This window comes from Sceloporus occidentalis, unplaced genomic scaffold (genome assembly GCF_023333645.1).
Source record: "Sceloporus occidentalis isolate IW3139 unplaced genomic scaffold, rSceOcc1.0.p SCAF_5, whole genome shotgun sequence".
Taxonomy (NCBI): Eukaryota; Metazoa; Chordata; class Lepidosauria; order Squamata; family Phrynosomatidae; genus Sceloporus; species Sceloporus occidentalis.
Genome location: NW_028316985.1, coordinates 156,050,318 through 156,077,120, shown reverse-complemented (window position 1 = coordinate 156,077,120; position 26,803 = coordinate 156,050,318). Strand labels below are relative to the sequence as shown.

At 40.0% G+C, this 26,803-nt stretch overlaps 1 protein-coding gene and 1 long non-coding RNA gene across 2 annotated transcripts in view; both read right to left on the bottom strand.

Annotated features, from left to right (window-relative positions):
• NDNF (neuron derived neurotrophic factor) overlaps positions 1 to 2,038 on the bottom strand; it is a 42,125-nt gene extending 40,087 nt beyond the window's left edge. Inside the window, exon 1 of the mRNA XM_089527062.1 lies at positions 1,480 to 2,038. The gene's annotated coding sequence lies outside the window, so the exon portion shown is untranslated. The remainder of the gene's footprint in view (positions 1 to 1,479) is intronic.
• An 8,064-nt stretch (positions 2,039 to 10,102) lies between these two features.
• The window catches only part of LOC149313011 (uncharacterized), a 30,915-nt gene continuing 14,214 nt past the window's right edge, over positions 10,103 to 26,803 (bottom strand). The window contains exons 2-4 of the long non-coding RNA XR_016281450.1: positions 19,389 to 19,448; positions 11,181 to 11,215; positions 10,103 to 10,370 (exon numbers count right to left, since the gene is read on the bottom strand). This is a non-coding gene — a long non-coding RNA (uncharacterized LOC149313011). The remainder of the gene's footprint in view (positions 10,371 to 11,180; positions 11,216 to 19,388; positions 19,449 to 26,803) is intronic.

Below are 26,803 nucleotides of genomic sequence, written 5' to 3'. Positions count from 1 at the left end.
GGAAGACAGAGTAAAGCCAAGAGCGGGGTTTAAAAGGTGCGGAGAGGTAACTAATCCGCCTTTCCTGGTCTTCCCTAGGTCGGTTCTCCGATCCTATTAGCCCCAGGCGGCTCAGGGATCTAATCTCTCCCCTCCACCATCCCAGCAGAATGGATGGTCAACTTGGAGGCAGTTCTTTCAAAGCTGGCAGAAGCAAGAAGCCCAAGAGACTGGCTGAAACTAAGGAAGCATGGGGGGGGGGGGGGTTTCTCCTCTAGGATGTTGAAGGCAAAGGTAACCAGGCGTCCTCCTTTTCCAGGACGTGTCCTCCATCTCCACCTGCCCTCATTGTATAAGTTCTCCCATTTTCGACTTGTCTGAGAACCCCCTTGAAGTGCCATGGCTCCAATGCTTGGAAATTCTGGAGCAAAGCTCTCTGGGGCCACACAACCAACTGCAATGCCCACAATTCCCTCGCATCGAGCCAAGCGGATGCTTTTTGCAGTGTGGATGATGGCGTTGCAAGAAGCACGGGTTTCCATTTCTATCGGAGTGGTTTTAACATTCTGGCATGCCCTTTCTCCACATAGCCCTGTTTCAATATTTGAAGGGGTGTCACACTGAGGAGGAAGCAAGCTTGTTTTCTGTTGCTCCAGAGAACAGGACCCGGAGCAATGGATTCAAACTACAGGAAAAGAGATTCCAGCTCAGCATTAGGAGGAACTTCCTGACAGTAAGTGGAACCCACTCCTTCCTCGGAGTGTAGTGGAGTCTCCTTCCTTGGAGGTCTTTAAGCAGAGGCTGGATGGCTATCTGGCAGGTATGCTTTGACTGAGAGTTCCTGCATGGCCGAATGGGGTTGGACTGGATGGCCCTTGGGGTCTCTTCCAACTCTTTGGTTCTACATTTCGAGGCGGGGGTGGGTCGGGCACATCCTCCACATTTTCGGAAGCGTCCTACCTTTGGCAATGCCTCCTCCTGTTCCTCCTTTGCGTTTTTAGGACATTGGCTCACTCCGGTTGGAGCCAAAAGTCTGGACCAAAACAAGCAGAAACCCCCAACTACCTGCAGTGCAGCCCCATAAATAGCGGTTCGAGCGTTAGACTACGACTCTGGAGAGCAGGGCGCGAGTCCAAGGTCGGAATCTCTCTCAGAATCAGTCTGGCTGCATCCACACTGGAGACGTAACCCGGTTGGGTACCGCTTTAACTGCCCTGGCTGAAGGCTATGGAATTCTGGGAGTTGGAGTTTGTTGTGGGCCCCGAGTGGAGCTCCGCTCGTGGACCCACAACAAACTTCAACTCCCAGAATTCCATAGCCTTCAGCCAGACTTAGAGTCAAAGCGGTGCCAAACCGGGTTATGTCTCCAGTGTGGATGCAGCCAGACTCCCCTCCTCAGAATTCCCATCGCACGGAGCCAAGGCAGTCAAAGCGGTATGAAAACGGATTAGTGCTCCAGTGCGGACGCAGCCTGATTCGTCCCGCGAGTCCCTCTCTTACCTGAACTTGCTTGGCCACGCGCGTCCTCCGAGACCAAAACGCGGGTGGCCACTCACTGAAGGCAGGAAGGAAGCAGCGAAGAGCCCTGGCGCCCAGTCCTTCTCTTCCTCTCTCTCTCTCTCTCTGAGGACTTTTTTCCCTCCTCTTTTGAGGCAAGTTTGGGGAAAGCCAACCACCTCCCCCCAAAACAACTTCCCTCCAAGTGGGAGCCACGCGAGTCCGAGTTTTAGGCGCAGCAGCAGGAGGCTAGTAGTGGGAGCAGCAGCAGCTCCTTCCCATAGTCTTCCAGAAAAGGCGCGAGGGAAAGCCTCTCTCTTAGGAATAAGAAGAAGTGTCCTTCCTTCTCCACAGGGCTCTCGGAGAGGCTGGCAAAGAAGAGGGGAAAGGGAGGCCAGGGTCTCCAGGGTCCTCGGGAAAAATGGCTTTCTTGGTCCTGGGGAAGGCAAGGCAAGGAGCAGGAGCTGGAGGAGGAGGAGGGAGGGCGCCTCTCTCTGTGCGCCTCAGAGGCTCACTCCCTCACTGCCTGCAGAGAGTTAGGGAGCCTGGTGTTCGCCCTCTGTGTGTGTGTCTGTGTGTCACTTGAGTGGAGCTGGGAATGAAGAGCCGCCCCCCACCGCACCACACAAACACACACACATACAAAGCCATATATACACACCCTCCTGCCCTGGCCCTGCTGCTGCCACACACACAAACCAAAGCCTAGCTCTCCTTCCCTCACATTCAGAGAGTAGCTGGGTTGGCCATTGAACAACTCCAAACAGTCAAGTCAGTCAGTCAAATTGTATTTCTTTTGGCCAGTGGCCTTTGCCTAAAACAATATCACAATAACAGCAAAATATATACATATCGTGAAGTCGAAGGCTTTCATGGCCAGCATCCCTAGTTTTTTGTGGGGTTTTTTGGGTTATGTGGCCATGTTCCAGAAGAGTTCCTTCCTGACGTTTTGCCAGCATCTGTGGATGGCATCTTCAGAGATGCTGGCGAAACGTCAGGAAGAAACTCTGCTAGAACATGGCCACATACCCCGAAAAACCCACACAAAACTATATACATATCATATTTGCACATCTGTCATTTACATATATGATTACCGTATATACTCAACTATAACTCACATATTAGTTGAGGGCAGGTTTAAGGGCCAAAATGATGGCTTTTGATATGACCCATGGATAAGTCGAGGGTAAAACATAGGGGCATGTGACAAAGGATTTAAATTAGAAAGGAAAACAATGTCAAAAGGCTTACAAAATCCCAGCAGGCATCACTGTATGTGCCCACACTAAAGACTGGATGGATGAGAGAGAAGAAGGAGGTCAGTGCTTCAAGAGACATGGCACTCTTGCCTTTCGTCAGGGGATGGTTCCTTTTTTCATAAGAGCTAAAGTACAGTACTAACATTGACCCATAGATAAGTCGACTCAGGTTTTGGGGATCAATTTTTGACTAAAATTTCTAGAATTATACATGAGTAGAATCATAGAATCATAGAATAATAGAGTTGGAAGAGACCCAAGGGCCATCCAGTCCAACCCCATTCTGCCATGCAGGAAATCACAATCAAAGCATCCCCGACAGATGGCCATCCAGCCTCTGTTTAATGTATATATAGTATACAGCAATTTATGATTTACAAAACTGAACATTTAAAAATGTAACACACACACACACACACACACACACACACACATATATATAAAATCATCACCTTTACAACTTATGACTATCTCTGGTGTGTATTTCTTCCTGATTTTTTTTTTTTTTTTGGGGGGGGGGCTGCTAGAGCGTGCAAAGCTACTCTCCAGGTCACATATTTGTCAAAGGTTTTTTTAAAAAAACCAACCTACTTCTTGTGGACTTGTTAAGGGCTAGTTTCAAGTAAGGATGCCACATATCGTTCTCTTGGTCCACTATACAGTAAACAAAACAATATTTAAACAGGGCTATCATATCACCTCTTAACCATCTCTTCTCCAGGCTAGACATACCCAGCTCCTTACATTTCTCATAAGGCATGGTTTCCAGGCCCTTCACCATTTTGGTTGCCTTCCTTTGGACACACTCCAATTTTCAACATCCTTTTTTAATTGTGGTGCCCAGAACTGGACACAGTATTCCAGGTGAGGCCTGACCAAGGCAGAATATAATGGCACTATTACTTCCCTGGATTTAGGCACTATACTTCTATTGATGCAGCCTAAAATAGCATTGGCCTTTTTAGCTGCAGAATCACATTGTTGACTCACGTTATGATGGGAAGCCTGTCTGCAAAAGATATCCTCCCCATCACAACATCTTTACTAAAGACTAGACAAACATGCAGGCATCTGACTAACATCTCCAATTGTTGTTTTTTTCTCTCTTTTGTTTGGTTTGTAACATCTTGCCTGATGAAGAAGCCCATGGAGCTTCAAAAGCTTGCAACAAGTATATTGTGATTTTCAGTTGGCCAATAAAGGCATCACTGATGGATTCTTCTTATTCCCTCAGTTGAGCCAGTTCCCCCACAGTGGTGTCACAAGAGGAGTGCTGTGGGTTCCTGCTGCACCAGGTGACACCCTAAACAGGGGTGACCCCACTACTCCCCAAGCATCTGCTTTACCAAAAAAAACCAATATCCTAACACACTAGGTGAAGTTAGCTTTTTTTTCAGACAAGCCATAGCTAAACTACCTGTATATACTTGACTATAAGTCACCTTCATGTATAAGTTGAGGGCATGTTTTGGGGCCAAAATTATGGATTTTTATATGACCCATGGGTAAGTCGAGGGTAACATGAGAATGGGCATGTAACAAAGGATCTTAAGGATGAAGCAGGGGAAAACTATGCCAAAGGACTGACAAAAATCCAACAAGTATAACTGCTTGTGTGCACCCTAAAGGCTGGATAGCTGAGAAAACAGAAAAGGATCAGTGCTTCCAGGATAGACTACATGTTTGACTTTTCACCAGGGGATGACTCCTTTTTAAATAAGAGTTGAAGTAAAATATATATTGACCCATAGATAAGTTGACTCAGGGCTTTGGGGTCAATTTTTTGACTAAAATTTCTAGACTTATACATGAGTATACAGAAACAAAATATAGTTTTTTGTGGGTTTTTGGGGCTATGTGGCCATTTTCTGAAAGAGTTTATTCCTGACCCACAAATAACTATGGATACCAACTGGGAAAACATCAACCAAAATATACCTCACTTTGGGAGGGATGTCGCTAGGGTGCACCCTGGAGGGTGTGTGATGCCATTGCTCCCTGACATCTACCTCTGGGCAGAAATAGGCTGTGGCATTCACTTGTGTCCCATTAAAATGCTGAAGTGATGAGGTAAGTGGGGTGAGGCTCAGTAGGAGGGAAAAGGACTGTAACAACAACAACAACAACAATAATAATAATAATAATAACTACTACTACTACTACTACTACTACTACAATAATAATCTCATTCAAGATTTCAGTTGTTGTTCTTCATTCCTCACATCATCCACTCAAAATTTTACAAATTAAGTAATTAATTGTTGTTCCTGTGTGCTTTCAAGTCATTTTCTGAATGGAATTTTTAAAGCCTGGTTTCAAGAATTGTAATCCAGTGCTCAAATCACTATGTCACGCTGGCTCCAATGAATTTCTTTGTTGATATTATTGTCATGTGCCTTCAAGTTATTTCTGACTCATGGCAACCCTAAAAGGGAGTCAAACAATCATGGGGGCTTTCTCAGCAAGTTTCTTCAGCATTCCCATCCTTTGAGGCTGAAGAGAATGTGACTTGCCCAAGATCACTCACTGGGTTTCCATGGCCAAACTGAGATTTGAACCCTGGTCTCCAGAGTTCTAGTCTAACAATCAAACCACTACACCTGCTGGCTCTCATTTAATAAATCTTAGGGCTGCTTAAACTGTCAGTGACAGGGTTCAACCCTGGGGCAAGGGAAATCACCAGCAGGTGTCTGAGATACACAGTTGCAAGCAGTAAACTGTGTATCTCATGGCAGAAACTGGTAAAATCCAATGATGTACTGAAGTCTTTTACTCCAAGTCTCAAGTCCCTTCCTTCAAGTCAAATCCCAAAACCATACCCATGAGGAGTAGCTTAGGGAGCTGGGTATGTTTAGCCTGGAGAAGAGAAGGTTAAGAGGTGACATGATAGCCATGTTTAAATATTTGAAGAGATGTCATACTGAAGATGGTGCCAGCTTGTTTTCTGATGGATAGGGAGCAATGGATTCAAGCTACAGGAAAAGTTTCCACATAAAGAAGAGGAAGAACTGCATGACAGTAAGGGCTGTTTGACAGTGGATCATGCTGCCTGGGAGAGTGGTAGAGTTTCCTTCTTTGGAGGTTTATAAGCAGAGGCTGGATGGCCATCTGTCAGGAGTACATTGATTGTGTATTCCTGCATGGTAGGAGCTTGTGCAGGATGGCCTTTGTGGTTTCTTCCAATTCTAGGTTTCTAGGAAGTACTTGCAAGGTACTCTGAAGTCAAGTTTCAAGTTGAGTCTCAAGTCTGAAAGCCAACTTTTAATAGAAATAAGGAGATGGGTGTATTTCTTGGAGGGGAACTGTAAAGATGGTAGGCAATGGGCATAAGCAAAGAGATGAGGTTTGCTTGGCAGCCTGTCCCCACTGCATTTTCAAGGAGCTTTACAAGGATCTTCCTGCTTCAAGGCTGTTTCCTAGTGCATTTGCTGTTTCCCCCTGAGACATGTGTCCTTCATTCTGTGGGTGAATCTTGCCTGGTGCTCAGAGTGAATGACACCAGAAAGTTGATTGCTAAAAATATACAAGTCACAAGTTAAGTTGAGTTAGGGTACCATTTATTGCTGAGTTGAGTCCAAGTTGACTGATTGAAGTGACTTGAGTCCAACTTGAGTCCGAGCCAATTGAAAGCATCTCTGGTAAGAGCTAGGGTTGCCAGAATGAGATCTAGAGACAGCTCCTTTAACTTTGGGGTGAAGCAGACAGTCAAAAAGGACCTCTGCCATGATCAGCCTGGGACTGCAGTAATTGCACGGCCCACTCTCAAAGTGGGCCACCACTGTGGTCCCAGCTGGCAGAAGCAGATTTAATCTGCTCCTGAAAAGGCTGCTTTGGGGGTGTGCATCGTCTAAATTCCATGCCCCTAAAGTGGCCAGAAGCCACATTATTTGACCCATTTGTTCCAGGCCTAAAATAGTTGTGTCAGTAGGTAATTTTGCCAGGTGTTGCCTGTTATCAGATAGCCCAAAAAGCAACCACCTGCTGAAATTCCCCCTTATGCATAACCATCAAAGGTTTTTTTCCCCCAACTCTAAAGCACATCAGTTAACTTGAGGCTTGAGTCATCAGAGTGAAAACTAGAGAAGAACTGTTGTATCTTTAATGGCTGTGGAGAAGATGGAATTTCCAGTTGTTATCATGCAAGGAAGTAATAAGCAATACTTGCTGAAATTCCTTCTGTTTGTTGTTGCTGTGTGCCTTCAAGTTGTTTCCAAGTTATGGCCACCTCAAGGAGATGCTATCACAGAGTTTTCATGGCAAGATATGTTCAAAGGGGGTTTGTCACTGCCTTCCTTTGAGGCCAAAATCATGTCGTTTGTGAAGCTCATCAGGTATTGAAACATGTTTGTGAACTGGTCCTCAGATTATCAGTTCAGTGTGATATTAGGTGCAGCAAAGGTCTTAAAGTTCTTAGGTGAAAGAGAAGGCTCTTTAATAGAGATCCAGAGGCCCATGCAGTAGGATGCATGGGAGTACAGCAGGGCGTGTGTGTGTGTGTGTGTGTGTGTGTGTGTGTGTGTGTGTGTGTATTCCCTATTTCAAAATACTGTGAACTAGCCCTGCTGTACTCCCATGCATCCTACTGCATGGGCCTCTGGATCTCTGTTCCGAAGTCCTGTCTTGATGGCAACACTTAATAATACAAAACCCATCATACATCTAGCCACTAGTTTACTTATTCTCTCTCTCAACCTCTCCCTCTTTTTCTCTCTATCTGTTTCTGCAGTTACATGCACTATTTAACAATATTGACCACTATGAATGCAATGTATTAATATGTCTCCTCGGTTTTTTGAAATTTTAATACATACCTTTTCAAGATCCTGTAATAGCTATGCAATTACATTGAACAGGTTCAAAATGACAATAATCCTATTGCTGAAGATTCTGTTGTTGTTGCTGCTGTTGCTGCTGCTGCTGCTGCTGCTGCTGTTTTTAAAGACAAGACTATCAAAACATTATTTAACAAAGATCTTCTTTGCCACGGTCCTAGTTATTACTTTGCAGCAAGCTGGTTCATAAATATTTCTCCCACTGCCGAAATGCCAGATTCGATGCGATATGGTCAAATTTCCCCATGTTTGTTTTCAAATGAAAAACATTTGAGGGTGGAGGATTGGGTCAAGACAGTGCTGCTGGGAAAGGGAATGTTTATCCCTGCATCGTCTTCCCAGTGTCTCTCCTTTCCTCCAGTATTGCAATTAATTCTGCTGATGTGGGAAAATATGCACCTTTTCTTAAAATAGTAAAACCTTAGCAAATGGAGTTTTATGCTGGAGGGGAGGAGAAGAGGATGGATTCCCCTTCTTTACAATATACAAAAGTTTAACTAGAGTAACAGATGACACTTTCTTCTACATTGACAGTGGGACAATGTCTTTCAGGCTACAGTAACTTAGAGGGTACAGAGCAGGCCATGTGAACTACACATCTCTCTCAGCATTTTACTTTTGTGATCCCTAGCTTCTGCCATCACTGGAAGTAACTGTCTCACTCTGCCTAACAGTATGTCCTGCCCCAAGAAGCATTACACCCTTTGCCTTATCAGTTCATCCATCCCCTGGTGTTAGGCCACCTAGTCCAAATCAGGATCCTTTTGAACATATGCTGCATTGTTTTTGTTTAAGCTATCAGGAAATGCAGTTTCAGCGTGTTATTTATAACTCCTTTAAGCATTCATATTTCATAAATCTTTCAGAAGAGATTCTTGTTTTGCTAGTGGTGATGAAATTTGCACAAAAACTAGTAAAATTCCTATTCAGCACATAAAATCTTTGTTCTCTTAGGCGGGTTATAGACTGCCATTAAAGTACGCGCGGAGCGTGTAAAAAATGACAGCAGCCGTTCCAGATGGCCGCCGTCATGAGGACATCACGGCCGCACCGCCTCTACACGGGGCGGCGCAGACGTGACGTCCTCGCTCCGCGCCAGGGTGCCTAGGGTGCCCTTTGCGCGAACCAGGAAGGAGCTCCGTTTCAGAGCTCCTTCCTGGTTTGAGGCGCCACTTTGCTTCGTTGGGCGCAGCCTTCAGATGGCTGTGCCCAGCGAAGCAAGGGAGAAAGGGACCAAGCGGCCCCTTTCTCCCCCTCCCCGCCACCGCGGGATGTCCTTGGGGCTTGAAGTCCCAAGGATACCCCTTTTCAGGCTGCGGGGAAGCGGCGTTTTGCCACTTCCCCACAGCCTGAAAAGCGGCGGATCGGGGCCTCAGCGGCTGCCGTTCTGACCGCTGAGGCCCCGATACACCAGGGAAAGAGGCGGGTACAGCCCGCCCCAAATAACCCGCCATAATTTTCTTTACCTGCACACACTAGGCTGGATTGAAAACAAAGTGGAAGGTTTTTGGGGTTTTTTAATCTCAGTGGCACTCAAACTTTTCCCTTTGGGGGACCCCCCCCCCCCCTTTTACATCCACACAAGGACATTGCACTGCCTCTAAGTTATGGCAACCCTAAGACAAACCTATGACAGGATTTTCTGGAGCTGAGAATGTGTGACTCACCCAAGGTCACCCAGTGGCTCTTTGATAATCGTTTAGGTTATTTGTTATATTTAATCATAGATATACAAACATGTACACTCCACATAGGGAGTGAATCTCTATCACTCTGCATCTCTTTAACAGGATTCTTAATAGTTAACACACAGAGGACCATTAACAACATAAATATAATAGCTTAGTAATTTATTAATTAAAAATACTATCTTTCTGTTGAGGAACTATGCATCTCAATACTGATACAAATGTAGGCATTTCATCTCTTTGTTCACATTTGAATAGGCATTCTGCCCAGCATTAGCCTATCTCCTTGGTCCCAATAACACACAAACACATTCTAATACACATACTTTACTGATTATACTCTGTATTCTACATGTATGTTTCCAGGCCTCAGAGCTGGCCTGTAACAGCAACGTGTAAAGTAATCTAATGCTACCTTCAAATGTGGTGGAAGGTCATGCCACTGTCAACACTGAAGAAGAGTCAGTCACTAGTCCAATAATATTTAAATCCATGGACAGCATAGAAGTGTCAATTTGTTCTTCACAATAGGTAGTAAAATGTTTTGGGGCTGCCTTTCAGACTGTGTTTTGAACCATACAAACATACAGAGAAGAAACATGAAATAAAAATGGCCTCATTTGACCTGTCTCTGCTAACAAAACCATTTGAGCCAATGAAACTGTTTCTTGTGCTATATCTACTCAAACAGGACAGTAATTCAAGTTATACGTGTCTTGGTTTTGGCTATAAGACATTAATTTTATTTTATTTATGCTGTCATACATAATTATAGGAAGAGTAAAAGTGTCAAGAGTCTTAATAATTATATCTATTAAATAAAACACAATATCAATCTCTTTTAGATTTTCTAGAAACAGGTAAAAGCCACAGTTGATTAAAAATTCAACTCATTGTAAAGTATTTGACCACAGCAGTTTTAATTAATATTCCAGATTTTCTCCTCCAGACATAAAGCATACCACACCTGCCACTATCTATTTCTTTCAAAATGTACAAAGCCTCATTTGGCTACTATAAAGTATTTGGAAGGTCTAGAACAAGAAAAATCAAAATACTAAAACTCCTCTCTGTGTCTCTTACTGAAGACAGCCAGCCATGTTCCTCTGCTTCTGTGAAAAGAAATCAAACAAGACACCAGAATGAGAGCAGCTGGAAACAATTTCACAAAGCTCACTAATTAGAAGATTATAATCTTGGGAAACCTTCCTTGAAAAACAGTGGTAACTGAAAATATCCACAAGCCATTTTATCCGTCTCTCACATAAAATCTCTCTCCAGAACTCATTTTTATTCCAGTGTGTGTGTGTGTGTGTATGTATAAATCTTGGAATATGAGTTAGGAGGTTTTTCTGGGTATGAGATAAGTGAATCTGTCAGTTTTTGGCTTCTCCCATATTTCATTTTTTAAAAAGTCAAGTTCTTTCTGTCTAATTTAGGGGAATGGATGAGGTGGATTTTGGGATGCTTTTTTCAAAGTGAAACTTAATGAAATTTAGCAGTGTAAATTCAGCAACACAATGGACAAATTCAATTGGTAAAACTTTGTTCAGTATAGGGAGGACCCTATCATACCTGTCTGCAATATAGCTATTAAAAGTCTGGAGACTATCAGGAAAAATAATAAGAGTTGGGAATCTTAACCTATCACCACAAATATGGTTTAATACACAGAGATTCAAAGCCAGAATTTAAGAATTAAGCCCTTGGATTCTTCTGTCTAGATGAGCCAACTAGTTCAGTGTTGTTCTTTCTCTGAATCTCTTTAAAAATAAATTTCCCTCAAATTTATGTAGAACTTTTCAAATGTTAGAAAGTTCATATTAAAAACCAAACAAAACTCTTATCCATTCCTCTCATGCTTCTGTTGATATTCCTGGCCATTAGCAAAATACAATACACATTCAGTCACTCCCACTCACCTGTTCTTTTTCTGTCTCAATATTTTCATTTAGTCCTAAATGCATTTCCAGAAATAGAAAATAAAAGATATTACTGATTATTTATTTATTTATTTATTACCCCACCTTTTTTTCCTCTTGGGGCCCAAATGCAGCTTACAGTATAGATTAAAACATAGTAAAAGGGGGAAATCATTATATTAAAGAATGATTGGAAACAAATAAGTAACCTATTAAAAACAACATTGGATAAAATGCAGTTTAAAAGGATTTACAACATAAAATTAAGGAGAAAATATTGGACGACACCCCCTCCCCATTAAAAAAAAACTCTTTCACAGAAACCAATTAATAGTGAAAGGCCTGCTTAAATGAAAACATCTTTTAGGCAGCTTAAGTTTATCTATGTGTGATGGATACACCACATATGCATGAATGTACAACAAGCCATGCACAGACATAGAAACACACTCTTCCAATTCCCTTAAACTTCATTCTGAAAACTCTGTTGTGACATGGGTAGTAGAGACAGTTGGTTCTTCATGCTGCACCAGCTATTGACATGTTCAGTTTTCCCCAAATCAGAGCACACACACTTCTTCCTGACTGTTTGCAAAGAAACACAACAACCATGTTCTTAGCATTCTGTTATTACCAATACCCATATTAAAGTACCTGCAAAATGACAACACTTATAGCATGTTGTTGTTGGTGGTGGTGGTGTGTGCCTTCAAGTCATTTTGGACTTATTGAGACCCTAAGGTGAACCTATCATGGGGTTTTCTTGGCAAGATTTATTTAGAGAGGGTTTGCCATAGCAATCCTATGAGGCTGAGAGAGTGTGACTTGCCAAGGTCATCTGGTGGGTTTCCATGGGTGAACAGGGATTTGAACCCCAGTTTCCAGTTCAATGCTTAAACCACTATACCATGCTGGCTCTCTTACAGCATATCTTCTAAAATTTCACAGTTGAAAATAGGGACACATACAGTCAGCCCTTCTTATACACTGATTTTTTATACAAGGATTCAGGCATACATGATTTCAAATTGTTCAAAAAAAGTATAAATTTCAAATATCAAGTTCATCTTCTTGACAGCTTCTTGTACATTGTAAAAACTTTAGTTCATTTTATATGAAGACCCACCAGGCTGGATAGGTATGGAGCAAAGAGAGCCATTGCCCCGGGAACTGCATATTAGTGAGTTTTTCTGCAGGGGTAGGAAAAGATTTATTGGGGATGGGACTACAACTACCAGAGGTCCCTCAACAAACTTTGGCAATTCTGACTGAGATGTTTTGGGAGTTCTTGTCTAAAAAGTAATCTTTCAAAGGTCTTGGATCTTGCAAACTCTATCTACAATTAGTTTATTATTTCTCGTGATCATTAAACATTCCTCCCCCCTCTGTCGCAAATTTACTTAAGTTGCATCAAGGATGTGTTTATTTGCTGTCTAATCTGTTTGTATTATCCTTTACTCAATACGTAAGTTCCTGCTTTAAATTTATGATGAATGTGCCCTAAAGCAGTGCCATTTTTGTTATCACTGTTGTTGCTGCTGCTACTACTGCTATTGTTGTTTTACTGGACATGAAGCCAACCCTTGCTTTATGGAATTTTTATTCTAATAACGTTGATGAATTTTGATTGAATTGGAGTCAATAAACAGGGAAGCTTGTCACATTACTATTGAAAAGTGCCTGTCACAAAGAAATGTGCTAGCATTTGTTTTAGTGTGCCAAATCTGATTATAATGTTATAAAATTAGATCAAAGATGAAGGGCTATACTGTAAAAGTCCCCAAACTGCATGTGTAGAATAATGAGAAACAGGGTTCCTTGCTCCATACAGTTTCTCAAGCTCTAATTACACTCTGTTGTAAGGAGGAGAAAATAGAGGGAAGAGAAAAATTGCATTATTATGGACAATTTAAGCATGCCTTGAGACTACTTTTATAGTCAGACTCACACATGCTTACTCACCTGTAAATCCCATTGAGTTCTATGGGACATTCCCATGCAGCAGGAGCTTTTCATATGTCTAATCAGAGGACATTTCATTGCCTTCAGTGGTGCTCGTTCACAAGTACTATTTATGTATACTGATGTAGAAGTCTAGAAATTTCAGTCAAAATATTAACCCAAAAGACCTGGGTCAGTTTATCCACAGATCAATGTATTGTACTTTACTGTTAATGTATTGTACTTTAACTCTTTATTTAAAAAGTTATTGTCAATGTGTTATACTTTGTCTCTTATGAAAAAAGAAAGAAAGAAAGAAAGAAAGAAAGAAAGAAAGAAAGAAACCACCCCATTTTCTGAGTAAAGTGGTGAAAGGCAAGAGTTTTAGTTTGTCCGGAGAACACCTGAAAGAAGGACCAAGCCCCTCTACTGTGCTGTATAAGTACTTCTGACATTTTTGAATGCCTGACCAGGAAAATGGGGGCGGTGGCAGGCCTTTGGTGCTTCCCCCTCAAAAGAGTGCCTAGAGGAACTGGGCTTTGAAGGATTTGAAGAAGACATTTGTATATGTTTGTCAGCTTTTCTGGATTAAAATCATGCAAAGTTATCACATTAAAGTTTAAGTAGGGTTGCCATAATTGTCCACTTTTACCAGGGACAAAATGTGGAACAAATTCAAGACGAAACTGTAGGACAACTGCAGGACAAAACTCAGCCCAAAATGTAGGACATTGAAGAAAAATGGTGGACCTTAAATGTCCTACATTTTGAGCTGAGTTTTGTCCTGCAGTTGCCCTACAGTTTGGTCTTGAATTTGTCCTACATTTTGTCCCTGGTAAAAGTGGACAATTATGGCAGCCCTAATAAGGCTATAATCACTGGTAATGTAGTTACAATTTTCTTTGCTTTGCCTTTTTATCCTTTCTGACATGTGTGCATTTTCTTGTGCCTAGTCTCCTCCCCAACACATAACTGCCATTCATTGTAGTTCTTCTCATCTAGCCAGCCTTTAGGGGATCACAAACAGTTATGTCTGCTGGAATTTTGTAAATTCTTTGACATTTTCCTGTGCTTCATCTTTCCTGTGCTTCGTCTTTTATATCTTTTGTTTCATGCCACTAAGTTTTACCCATGATTTATTCATGGATCATATCAAAATCTATCATTCTAGAACCAAAACCTGCCCTCAACTTATACATGAGGTCGGCTTATAGTCAGGTACATATGGTAAGCATGTCTAGGACAGTGGATTGTCAATCTACAATTGACACATGGTTTTAAGGCTAAGATCATCACAGAGAAGTTGGAAGCAGGAATGTGGTTTCTTGCTGTTAGTAGAGGGAGGAGGAAAAGTTGTTATTTGTGTGAGATGTTCAGTCAAATTGGGCAGGAGTCATGACAGAAAGATTGGCAGTAGACTCATGTTTCTATGTCAGGACAATATATCATCATCTGTTGTATCTGAGGTTAGAAAGGCTAGCTTGAAGAACAAAGACTTCATGGAATGTAGGTCTGTCTTGTTATTAGAAGCAACATATGTATACTTCAGAGCATTAGCATTGTGTTCTTTTATCTGTGCAAAATTCTGTACTATTACTTCACTAACAAGAAATAAGGTTGTGTAAATAGTTCCTTGAATATGGAACATCCCTGGTAAGTGTAACAGTGTTGGCAAGTTGTTTAGCTTGCACACGATTGCAAAACCAATCAAAGAAAAGCCATGCTCTTGTGAATTTTATCCGGTACACATTATATCAGAATGGAAAATCAAAAGTAATTTTTTTAAAAAAAAATTAATCTGACAGCTAGCTCTTTAAAGTTACTTTGTTGGACTACAACTCTCAGAATCCCCCCAGATTTCACTTTCAATAGGTATGCTGGCTGGAGGTGCTTCTCAGAACTGCAGTTCCAGAACTAATTGATTAAAGTTCCTTTTTGAGGGAGAGGGAAAGAATATGTAGATCTGGCAATCACTGTCCAAACAAGTTAAAACAATTTAGGCTATAATTAGGCTATGTTTGAATAGATTAGAATTCAGTGAGGCTTACTTCTTTGAGTAGACATTTATTTACCCATGAAATTATTCCTAACTTTGTGTATAGAAGCAGTTCTTAGTGGGATGCTGCCAATAAAGCCAACTTTTTTGAAAGAAAGATGTGGGACCACGCAGCTGTCCAGATATTGTTGAACTACAAGTCCCAGTAGCCCTATCCAGCATACTTTATAGTGAAGAATCCCGGGCATTGTAGTCCAATATCATCTGGAAGGCAGCCTAATTCCAACTTCCTCATCAGAAACAATTTAAACACTTTCAAACATTTTAAACAGTTTAACAAGGTCTGTTAATATCTGTATCTGTATTAAGGTAGTCATAAGTCAAAGTAAAATGCATTCAGAAGGGATACACACACCTAAGAAAACTGTATGATACTCTTGGGGTTGCCACAACTCAACAGGGAATTTGAAGGCATGCACATGCACACACACGCTCAACATTTCCTTTTATGTATGTGCCAGCATTTACCAGTTTAGTGGTAGATTCTGTTCTCTTCTGAATTTGTAATGCAGCTCATCTTTTTCAGTGTGAATGAAGCTTCAGGTGTGATTCTTCATTATGAATATCTAAGCAACCCTGCAAAGTAAGGTGTTAAAGACTAATTTTATGTGGTGCCTATTCATATATGCAGAGCGTAGGAGAATGGAGAAGAGATACAGGGAGAAGTATGAAATTCTAGTTGCTATTAAATGAATATGAAACATTTTAATTTTGCTGTATTTTTAAGCTTAAAATTTCTCTGCTACTGTGTTTTAGATTTTTCGTGCAACTTATTTTAGTATGCATTTTTTGCAGTTAAATATTTATATGATTTCTAAACTTCCTTGCACTTCTTTTAGGCAGACAGGGTATACAAGGACAGACAAGAATTGCACTCCAGCAACATATGAAGCTTGTTTACTCCTTCTGTAGAGAGAATACTTAGAACCGATGTGTAACAGTACTTTATAAGCAGCATATAACTTTTGTGGGTAATAAGAGCAAAACGATGCATTAACAATGCACTGTTCATGCTACCTTTTAAGGATAACCAAAAGTAATATTTATGTGTAATTCCTAAAATTCTGCTTTGGGGGATTTAGGGATTTTTTATATTTTTAAAAGTAATTAAAATGAATCAGTCATGAACTTACTACTCTTCAAATGAGGAGACAATGAATGTCAATGTGCTGCTTCAAAAATAGGGAGGAAGTAGGACTCTAACCCAGGAGTGATGTGACCCTCTCTGTCCCTCTCAAGAGATTTTGTTTTGATTTTTTATCTTGTCCTTCTCTGTTCTTTAATGTACAATGGTAAGGATATAGTAAATCAAAACCCACTTGCATTCAAAAAACGATTGAATTGTTTGAATTGCATAGCACTTTCTCCTCCCAGAGGAAATGACAACACTCTCAAACCTTCCACCCCCCACCCATTTACTATAAATTTTACTGACTTAAAGGCCTTAAAAAGACTTGGAGTCCCAAAGACCTGGCTGCTGGCATAGAAATGAACAACCCCCCTTTTTCAATGTTGTGGCTCTTCTTGTGACCTTGGCCAGAAGGGGAACCTGTTACATATGAAAATATGAAATCATGCCAGAGTGAAACTTTGGCTTCATCTACTTCAGTATTGTCCCCACTGATTATTAGAATTGGAATAAGCTGTTAAAGGTCTCAGGAAGATATTACTTTCAGCTGTGTCATGAGACCCTTTAATTAAAACATGTACTCCTCCAGTTCTATGTGGGTGCAGTTGTTGTCTTTAACACTCATAGACTCCACATAGGCACATCTTTTGTACTGGAAACCTTATGAGTGACATGGGAATGCACACATGATCCCCAAGAATCTCCGCTTCTATTATGGGGGAGAATGTTTGTATGGTGTCCAGGACTGGATCTGGAACTGCATGAACATTACAGAATATTGGTTGATGTTTTCATCTTTGTCACAATTTGGGAACCATACTTAATTAATACTTGCATTTATAATCCCTAGCAAAGATTGCTTACATTCTAGTTTTCTACACTTCTGAATGAGCAATGTGCACTTTCAAAGCAGACAGCAACTATTAACTAGCCTAGAGGAAAATTCAGCTGAAGACAATAATACATACGATTGTTATCAAGATGAACTGATTAAATCTTGCAAAAGTTTCAAAATTTAAACTATAGAAGACATAAGTAGTCACACTCTTATTGAAAGAAACAAATGTAGATTTTTTTGGTTCCAAGTTGGCATTTTCTTAAGAAACTAAAAAATGTTATCATTGAGCATAACATTCAAGGACGTGCTATATGTGTGTAGATCTAGGAAACAACATATAGCATTAATTATGAACAACATGTGATGTGAACTTCTTGACAAGCTAAAGTTAGCAAGAAACATACAAATGAAAAACAGAGCATCACAAGCACAATGGGTGACCAGCAAGCTCCTTTGAAGCCCTTGTGTTTGTTACTGAGTTTACCAGATGGCTGCACCCTTTAATATCTCTCTGAGGTGCTGACTTGCATTGCATCATTCTGTCAGGGAACTAATGTGACTGTTATTTTGATTTCTTTCCCTAGATTTTCCCATGATAATATCACTTCTGTAAGCATCAAAATGTAAGAAACATTGAGATTAGTGCTGGAAAATAAAAGGAAATTTATAATCTTTTAAAGATTATATTCTGAAAGGAAAACAAATAAATCAGCCCACATAACTGCAGAAAGAAGTATATTCAAGTTGAAAGTGATTCCCCTTTATTAAAAGAATACTGCAGAATATTTGAACAGCACTATTCCACCCTGTTTTTAACTTGATAGTGTGGTAATTAACTTTAGTTAGTATGGTATATGGATGCTTGTTTAATAAGTAAATCCCAAGACAAGGTATCTTTTTATGACATTTCTTTGCCTATATTAAGTGGCATTCTAGATTTTACTACATGTACATGGTGTGCATTCTCAATGCCATGCTACTCATATTGATGCAGGGCACTCACTTCTTTTGTAATGTAGCTTGCAATACATTAACATATTTGTATAACTACACAGTTTACAATTGTGCCCTTGAATACATTTCAGAGACAAAATTTTGTAAAACGAACTACATAATGTCAGGGGACCTAGTAAGATATATGGTGGTAGTAGTGTGTCAGCATCTGTGAAAAAGCTGACAGGCAGGCCTAAAAGTCACCCTGCCCTAAACCTTGTTTTCTTTGCCACACTTGAAGGTTTTATTAGCTTTCTGTCAGATGCTGCAGGTTTAGGAGGGGGGTATTTCCCTCCTTGCAAATTGTACATTTTCCTCTTTCACCCATTAAGCAAGTGCTCTGACTTCTGTCAGCTTTCATAATTAAGGTGTGTTTAACTTTACATCTGTGATGCATAAAGAGCTGAGGAAAAACATTCAAGGAAAGCGAATGACCTCTGGAAACATTTGGCAAAACTCAAAGCTGTACAAAATAGAGATTAAAGGATCAAGAAAGGTTGAAAGTGTCACTTAGGAAATGTGACAATGTATTTATTTTTTCTGATCCCAAACTGTAAGATAAGCAATGCTGGCTGTAGAAAATTGACAACACAGTCAAATGATCAAAAACTGTAATTTGGTTTAGTGCTTTTACATGAAGGATGGGGGAGAAACTGAGTTTTTGAGAACTCATTCGTTTCAACAGTTGATTTAGATTGCATCATCATTTAAAACAACACCTCCATCTAGTGGATTTATGACAAAAAAAGTCAGTTAACATTTTACATTGGACCTATTGGATATTTTCACATATGACCACTCTAACAAGTTTAATCATTTTGTGTAAGAAAGAAAAATGGGAAAGACTCATTTGTAATGTAAATGGGCCTCCTGGATAACAAATATAACTGAAACAAGACCTCTTTTTATTGCTATGTATAAAAGAATAATCAAATCATAACTTGATTTTTGTATAGCTTCTGTATAGAAGTATATGATCTTGAATATGTGCGTCAGCCAGCTGTAATTTGAAAGAGATTGTTGGACATTGACACTAAGCACTGCATTGCTATTTGAATGGTAGACCTAGAAATTGGAAAAGCTATTCTTTTAGACTACAACTCACAGTGTACCTCAGCACTATGGACAGTAGCTGTGCTAACCAGAGGTTTCTCCAATTTTTTGTCCAAAACAGTAATTACTCCAAGCTTGACTAGACTAAAGAACACATGAGAATGATGTGTTAGAAATACAATTGGGGATTATGATTACCTTTCATACCTATAGCAGAAGGTTGTCTTGATATTTACCCTTAACTTCTTTTCATTCCAACTACAGCCAAAGAAAAACAAAAGAACAAGATTTTAGACTTTTATGCAAGACATCTAAGAACTGCTTGGATTTCAACAATGGACCATTAACACAGACATTTTTATGGGCATCATAATCACTTGATTTGAATCACTGCTTATAATTTAAAAAATAACACAGGATACTTCATAAACTGTATATTTCCTTCAGTGATTTCATCTGCCATGTTAGCAGATTGCGCCAACATCAGACCAAAAACATACCAGCCTCATTAAAGAATCTCTGAAAGGATATGACATCAGTGTAGTCACTTCTTAAAATGGAGATCTGAAATGTTTTTAGAAACCTGCACTGTATTTTCAGTTCTTCAAAACTTAGTCTCATGTTCCAATAGACAGCTTTCATTAATAAAAGGTGTTTTATCACATACTATACCTGTCCACTTTCTTAGCCAGCAGCTAATATAAAAGAAGTCAAACCTACTTTCTTTTCTTCCCCTTTTATTAAAATGATCCCTTCTTCCTCAGTTCACTACATATTTAGACTGTGGGTTCCTGGCTCAGACATGCATTGCTTCAGCAGGAAGCACCTGTATGTTGCCCATTTATAAAACAGCAAAAGTGACCCTGGGGCTATGGATAATATGAATGGGGACAACACAAGCAATCAGCAACTCACATTAAGGATAGTTTTTTTTTAATAATTGAGGAAAAATATTATTTTGTCTTAGTTGTCTCATAGGCTTGCAAAATGCAACAGCAATATTAAATTAGAAACTGTTCTTTAGTCAAACATGGATATGCAACTATCTTTAAATCTGGAAAATTCGCAAGTACAATTTCTGTTTTGCAGATCTGAAGACACATAATAAAACTACAAAAATGCATATTCTACAATAAGCACTGCCCTGTGAATTCCACATTCACATTAACAAGACAAAATGATGCAGCCTGTAATTCAGAGAAGAGTACATGATTTCATGTGCTTGTCTGTATGCTGAGATCTTCAATAAAGGCTCTTGTACCAGTTCTCCAACTATGGGGACTGCAATGTGGTCTTCCGCAGCCTGATGCTCCTCCTCCTTCTCATGCAGAGTTTGGAAAAGCTTTTTTGGAATACTGCTTCCAAAATCATGTAGCCATCATAGCCATGGCCAGGATATGTAGGACAATTCCTAAGAGTTATATTCTGAAAAAGTAATTTTTCCAAGCCCACCTATCGGTCACCGATACAGTTAAACCCACTATATCTACGATTTTTGCCATAGCTACTGCCTTATTTGTTTATTGGTTTGTTGTTATTTTAATGTATGTTTTAAATTATGAATTGTTTCATTGTATTTTGGGGGGGGCGATATTGGGGTTGGGGATTGTATGTTTTAACATATAAGCTGCCCCAGTTGTGCTACACAGAGAAGTGGGATATGAATAAATTTTATTACTATTATTACTATTATTATTATTATTACAAGTTTTGTTTTTCTAGGTTTCTATGCTTTGGATGTATTTAATATATTGTATTCTATTTGTGATCATGATTTTACATGGCTCTTTCAGAATATTCTGCTTTTTAATTTTTAAGTTATGGCCCCCAGTTTACCATTAGGTAGTTTGCAGGGCTGTAGGGCGGCTTGGAGTGACAGCATGTCACCACTTTCTTTTGCTGAGTGCCTTTCTTCTTCCCAGAAGCTCATACACTTTGGGTAAGACCAGTCAGTCAGGTAGCTAGTTGACATATTGGACAGGTAAGTCATACTTCCAGGAGTATAGACTTCATTCAGGTCCATCTGTGAAGGATAAAAGCTGTGCTTTGCCACTCCTATAGCATTCTGGCTTTCATTGCATTCCCACCAATTCACCCTATTTTCCTTACTGTTTATTGATGATATATTGACCCCATTCCCACTTGACTTATAATGCGATGTATATTGCTGCTATTCTGACTCGGATTTTTTTTCCGAGTCGTAATCGAATCTGACCCATCGTTCCCATTAAAAACAGGTGCAAATAGACCCAGGTTTTTTTACCCCTGTTTTAATTCCCATTGGTATTTTCCCTGTGGTAATTTGAAGCGGGTTATTTTGCTCCCCGTTCCCATTGTCCTTCTGGGACCTCTTTTTTTAAAAAGCAGCTGTCAATCAAGTGCCTAAGTGCCTGATGTCACAGCCAAGCAGTCGCTTAGGCGCTTTTCCCCTCTGGGAAAGGGAAAGGGGAGCCTCTATTCCCCTCAAATCCATTTGCATCCCAGGCTCTTCTGTGCCTTCCCAAAGTTCCTCTGGGAAAGAGAGGAGCCTCTATTCGCACCAAACCCCTTTGGGTCCCAGGCTCTCTTGTGTCTTCCCATAGTTCCTCTGGGAAAGAGGGGAGCCTCTATTCACCCCAAATCCCTTTGCCTCCCCCATTGCTCCCTGGGCTCTCTGGGGGGGCGATCATGCAGGCATGTAATGCAAAGCTGATCTGCTGCTCAGGCACTCAGGCAGAGGCAAAAAAATAAAAAAATAAAAAATAATAGTTAAAAAATGGTGTTCAATGGGTCTCCTCACACGTCGGTCTATGAATGTGGAGTAGGGGAGAGGTTGCAGGGGGAGTAATGTGTTTACTGCGTTTGGAGCTCAATTTAGCACAATCGCCTTACCCTAATTCTCACTTCATCGGGGGAAAGGCTATGCGAACGCGGTAAATGGCGCCAGTAATGCAGGAAAGAGAACAAGCGGGTGACACCCCCAGGCCAGGCCCTTGAGCACTGCTCCTCCCATCCCCAAGTTCCCGAATCAGACACCCTTGTTGTTCCCATTCGTATGCCACGAATCAGACTCAGGAGGCACAGGAAAACTCGCTGAAAATGTACTGTTACATTAAACTGGTTTATGAACCACTGATTTGGGTTTTTTCAGGATAATTTGATCACATGGGAGTCAGATTCGAATTCCAATGGGAACGATATCGGAGCAGTGTGGACTGAGTGCACGCTCAAATGGGAACAATGCACCCATGATTAGCGTCCTGATCCGTGTTATAAGCCAGTGGGAATGGGGCCATTGTGTAATATTGGGGTAGAGTTGGATGTCACAATTTCAGCAGTGTGGCATGGGGCTGGTTCCAATTTTGGGCTACAGGGCTGGTGTGCCTTTTTAACATCTCTTTAGCTAGGTGACTGTTGGGCTCCCAAGTGACAGAGAAACCATACAGTAGTGGTACATCCACTACTATTCCAAACCTGTCACTCTAGGTTTTCCTTCTGCAACCAGGCTGGAAAGGAGTGCCACTGGATTATATGTATCACTAGATATCATGCTGTGTCAACACTATGTAGCTGTTACAAATAAAATGGTTTCCTTTGTAATATCCCACAGGATTATGTTGTATCTTGACTCCCTCATCCTATAATGGCCATACATGCTAGACCTACAATAATAATTTTAACCTACCATTTTTCCACATTCAATATAATAATCTCTCACGTTCCCCAGTTCTATCTCTTCCCCCATTTCTCTAGTAGCAAGCAGAATTTCACCCCAGTTGCATTTTATTTAATATGCAGTCTCTGTATCCCATTTTTTTTCTTTTTTGCAGTCACTGGACAAATTGGTGGGATTTCTTAAAATAAGCCACTCTGAATACTTGCTTGCAAGAACAAAATAAAAATTAAAAGGTGACTGTAGAGGAATACCTGTTTAATTTATTATGTGTTCATATTTTAAAAGTTTAGCACTGATTTAGCTGAAGATCTAGTATATTATTCCACAACTGAGTACAAGAAAGGTAGGGGTTTTCCTCCAGTTTCTCACAATTTGTTTCACTGGGATTTAAAGGGTCGGTTGTTTGGCAGCAACGTTTTAAAAGCCAGGTGCTGACACTAAGAAAGAGAAAAAAAGAGCACATTAAGACTGCAAAATGCCTGGAGTTCCTTTTTACACTTTTTTCAATTTGCAGTGTTGCTAGCATATATTAATCTCTGTTTTCATGAAATGCAATGATAATGAGTTAAGCTTCACAAACTGAAGATGTACCCTCCACAATTAGCTGAACCAAAGTGTTGCAGGGAATGAAATGAGGTTTGTTGGTGCTAGCATCCGAAACACAGACGCCTGTCTGTTTGCAGCATTCACTACAACCCCAAGTCTGGGGTGCTCTTCCCACAAACACTGGTCACCTGCTGAGAGTTTGAATTGAATTAGGTTACATTGTAATTGGATTTTCCTAAGGCACTGCATTAGCATTTTCCATGATCTCACCCTTATTAGCCAAATCACTAATCAGGAGTAGCATGGTTACAATGTCTGCTAGTTAAATTATCTGCTATTATACTGAAGGCCTAAGCCAACTTTCTACCCACGCACAGAGACAGATCTTTTCCCATCTTCCTTAGTTTAAAGACCACTCATATTATTCTCCCATGGGCTAAAATGCAGCATGGCTCTAACTTTCACAAGTTTATTTTAAAAACAGATATATTCTGGGGGTGGGGGGGAGTTCCATTTAGTTGTACAAGTGGAGAAAGGCAGTGAAGGGTAGAGCAAGGGTGATTTCGTCTCCCTAATAAGTTTATGTTAAAAAAAAGATGTTAAGTTTAATTGCAAAGAAATCCCTAACCATGAACTATATTACATTGTGGCTCAAATTTAATGCTACCATCTCTGCTGGTGAACTGGAATCCAAAGGAGTTTTTATCAATGTAGAAACTCTGTTTAGCTCAATGGATTCAGTGTGAATGTAACTTTGACTGTGGTTTTTTCTTCCAAAATTGCCTGATAGACTACTGTTGCAGAAAATCATTTAGAAAGCTATTGCTGTTTAGTGTTATTCAGAGAGGTAGAAATTACTGACTTAGTAAGAGCATCCACTATCTAACCACAGCAGTATCTGAGATTAACTCTGCTACAAGGCTAAACTCTAATAAATTCCTATAAGGACAGCCCTATTAAGAGAAAACTAGGTAACACTGTAAGCAGATTAAATTCCATAGTATTTTCTCCAAACATCTGTCATCTCCCCACCCCCCGCATTTTAAAATCAATTATATTTAAGTGCATGAGGTTTATTCACATACTAAATACCAGAATCAAACATGTCAAATATTAAAACCAGTAAATCAAAACCTTCAGTCACAATCCAGTGCACAATTATGCACATACAAGACTAATTTAAATCAATGGGAGTTAGGCATGCCTATGGCCTCATATTTCAGCACAAAATATTATAATTATTTATAAATGTGACATTTACATATATACGTACACAACACTGATACAGGTGATATATTTACATCTATATCGATTCTGTGGTTATACTGGCAAGAATTAAAATTACAGCCACTTTGTACTTTCAATTGTCCTTCTAAAGAAATCTGAGAATTGACATAGATGCATTGGATAGGTAGAAACCTTCCTAGAGTTCATGTAGATAATGAAGCAAGCTTGTTTGTTGCTGCTCCATAGGGCATGAACCAATGGATTCAAACTGCAAGAAAAGATATTCCACCTAAAACACCAGGAAGAACTCACAGATGATAAAGGATGTTTGAAAGTAGAATGAACTGCTTCAGAAGACCTTCATTGGAGGTCTTTAAACAGAGGTTGCATTGCCATCTCTTGGCTCTAGATTAGCTGCACAGAAGAGCATGGACAAGATGGCCCTTTTGGTCCTTTCCAATTCTATCATTCTGTGATTAAGAAAGTACAATTTATTGTGTGTCTCCAAATTGTTTCTGACTTACGGCAACCCTAAGGTGAAACTATCATAATGTTTTCTTTATAAGATTTGTTCAGAAGGTATTTGTGGTTGCCTTCCTCTGAGGCTGAGAGAATGTGACTGGCCCAAAGTCACCCAGGCAGTTTCCATGGAGATTTGGACACTGGTCTCTAGATTCATAGTCCAGCATTGAAACCACAATACCTTGCTGGCCACCACTCCCTTCTCCTTCTGTGTCGAGTCTTTTTAGATTGTAAGCCTGAGGGCAGGGAACCGTCCAATTAAAAAGATTGTATGTACAGCGCTGTGTAAATTTACAGCGCTTTATAAATAAAGGTTAATAATAATAATAATAATAATAAACCAGCATAATGTACAACATTTCTTGCCAATATGTTTTTCATGGGGGTAATCCACTCACACACTGGTCAATTCCATCATTCACCCATTTCCCCATGAATCTTCATTCTAGGATTAAGCTATACCTGTATTTCTGCTCTTAGGAGCCCCCCCCCCCAAAGAAAAGATCAGGAACCTATTTTTGCCCACCAGCTGGACTTTCAATAACAACACTTAAGATTTTCACACGACATCGTTATATCGTTCCTTTATCGACCCAAAGTGTAGGGGAATCGTCACAACAGATCGTCTATCTGTTATGATGATTCCACTACACTTTGGGACCATAAAGGAACAATATAACGATGTCATGTGAAAATCTTCTTAGTCTGTACTCCTCCTTCTTAAGTCAGCAGGGCTTCCTTCTTAACCATCAGCATCTGGTAGGTAGCTGCTTGCAGAAATCTTGTCTCTACAGGCACTTAAAAGCACTCTTTCATTTTTTTTATGGAAAGTCCATGTTATGGACATGTTATGAATATTATGGCACCATGGTTTCATTTAAGCCATTCAAGTTTCTCTGATCTCATTCCAAGCAAATACACATGCACATGTTTTTTCTAACTATGGTTTGTCTACATAATGCCCCATCCAAACTCTTTCAGTTTTTAGAGTACATCTCCTTAGATGGTTTTATGCAAAATTCAATATTTATTATCACATTTATTTATATCCTGCTTTCCCCCCAAAACTGGGACTCAGAGCAGCTCACAATTTAAAAGAAAAATACAATAAAAACATACAAAAAGTGAACATTAAAATAGAATTAAACTATTATAGTATTAAAGCAAGTCACACAATAAAATAATAAAAAGCAACTAAAAACTTAAAAGCTCTTAAAATAGCTACTAAAACATTACAGCACCCCTAACCTGTTCTTTAAAAAACTGTGAATCTGTGTCTTCAGAGAGAGTGTAAACACATTGGTCACAAGCTGAATCCTTATTCCCTGGTCTGCCTCCAACTAACCAGGAGCATACCTTTGTCCTGTCTGGATTAAGTTTCAGTTTGTTTGTCCTTATCCAGTCCATTACTGATGTCAGACCATGGTTTATGTCCATTGTCTTTCAACCTCATCCATGATACTCTAAAGACCATAATCAGAGAACCAGTAGCTGCTTTAGCTTCATTAGTGATCTTATACAGTATTATTCCATGCTGTTTGTCCTTTCTGATGAGTGCAGTTCTTTTTTTCTTTATTATTATTATTTATTTATTTAGAATATTTATAACTTTTCATCCAAATGGACTCCCAGAGCTGCTGGCAAATCATTAATTTCACAGTTC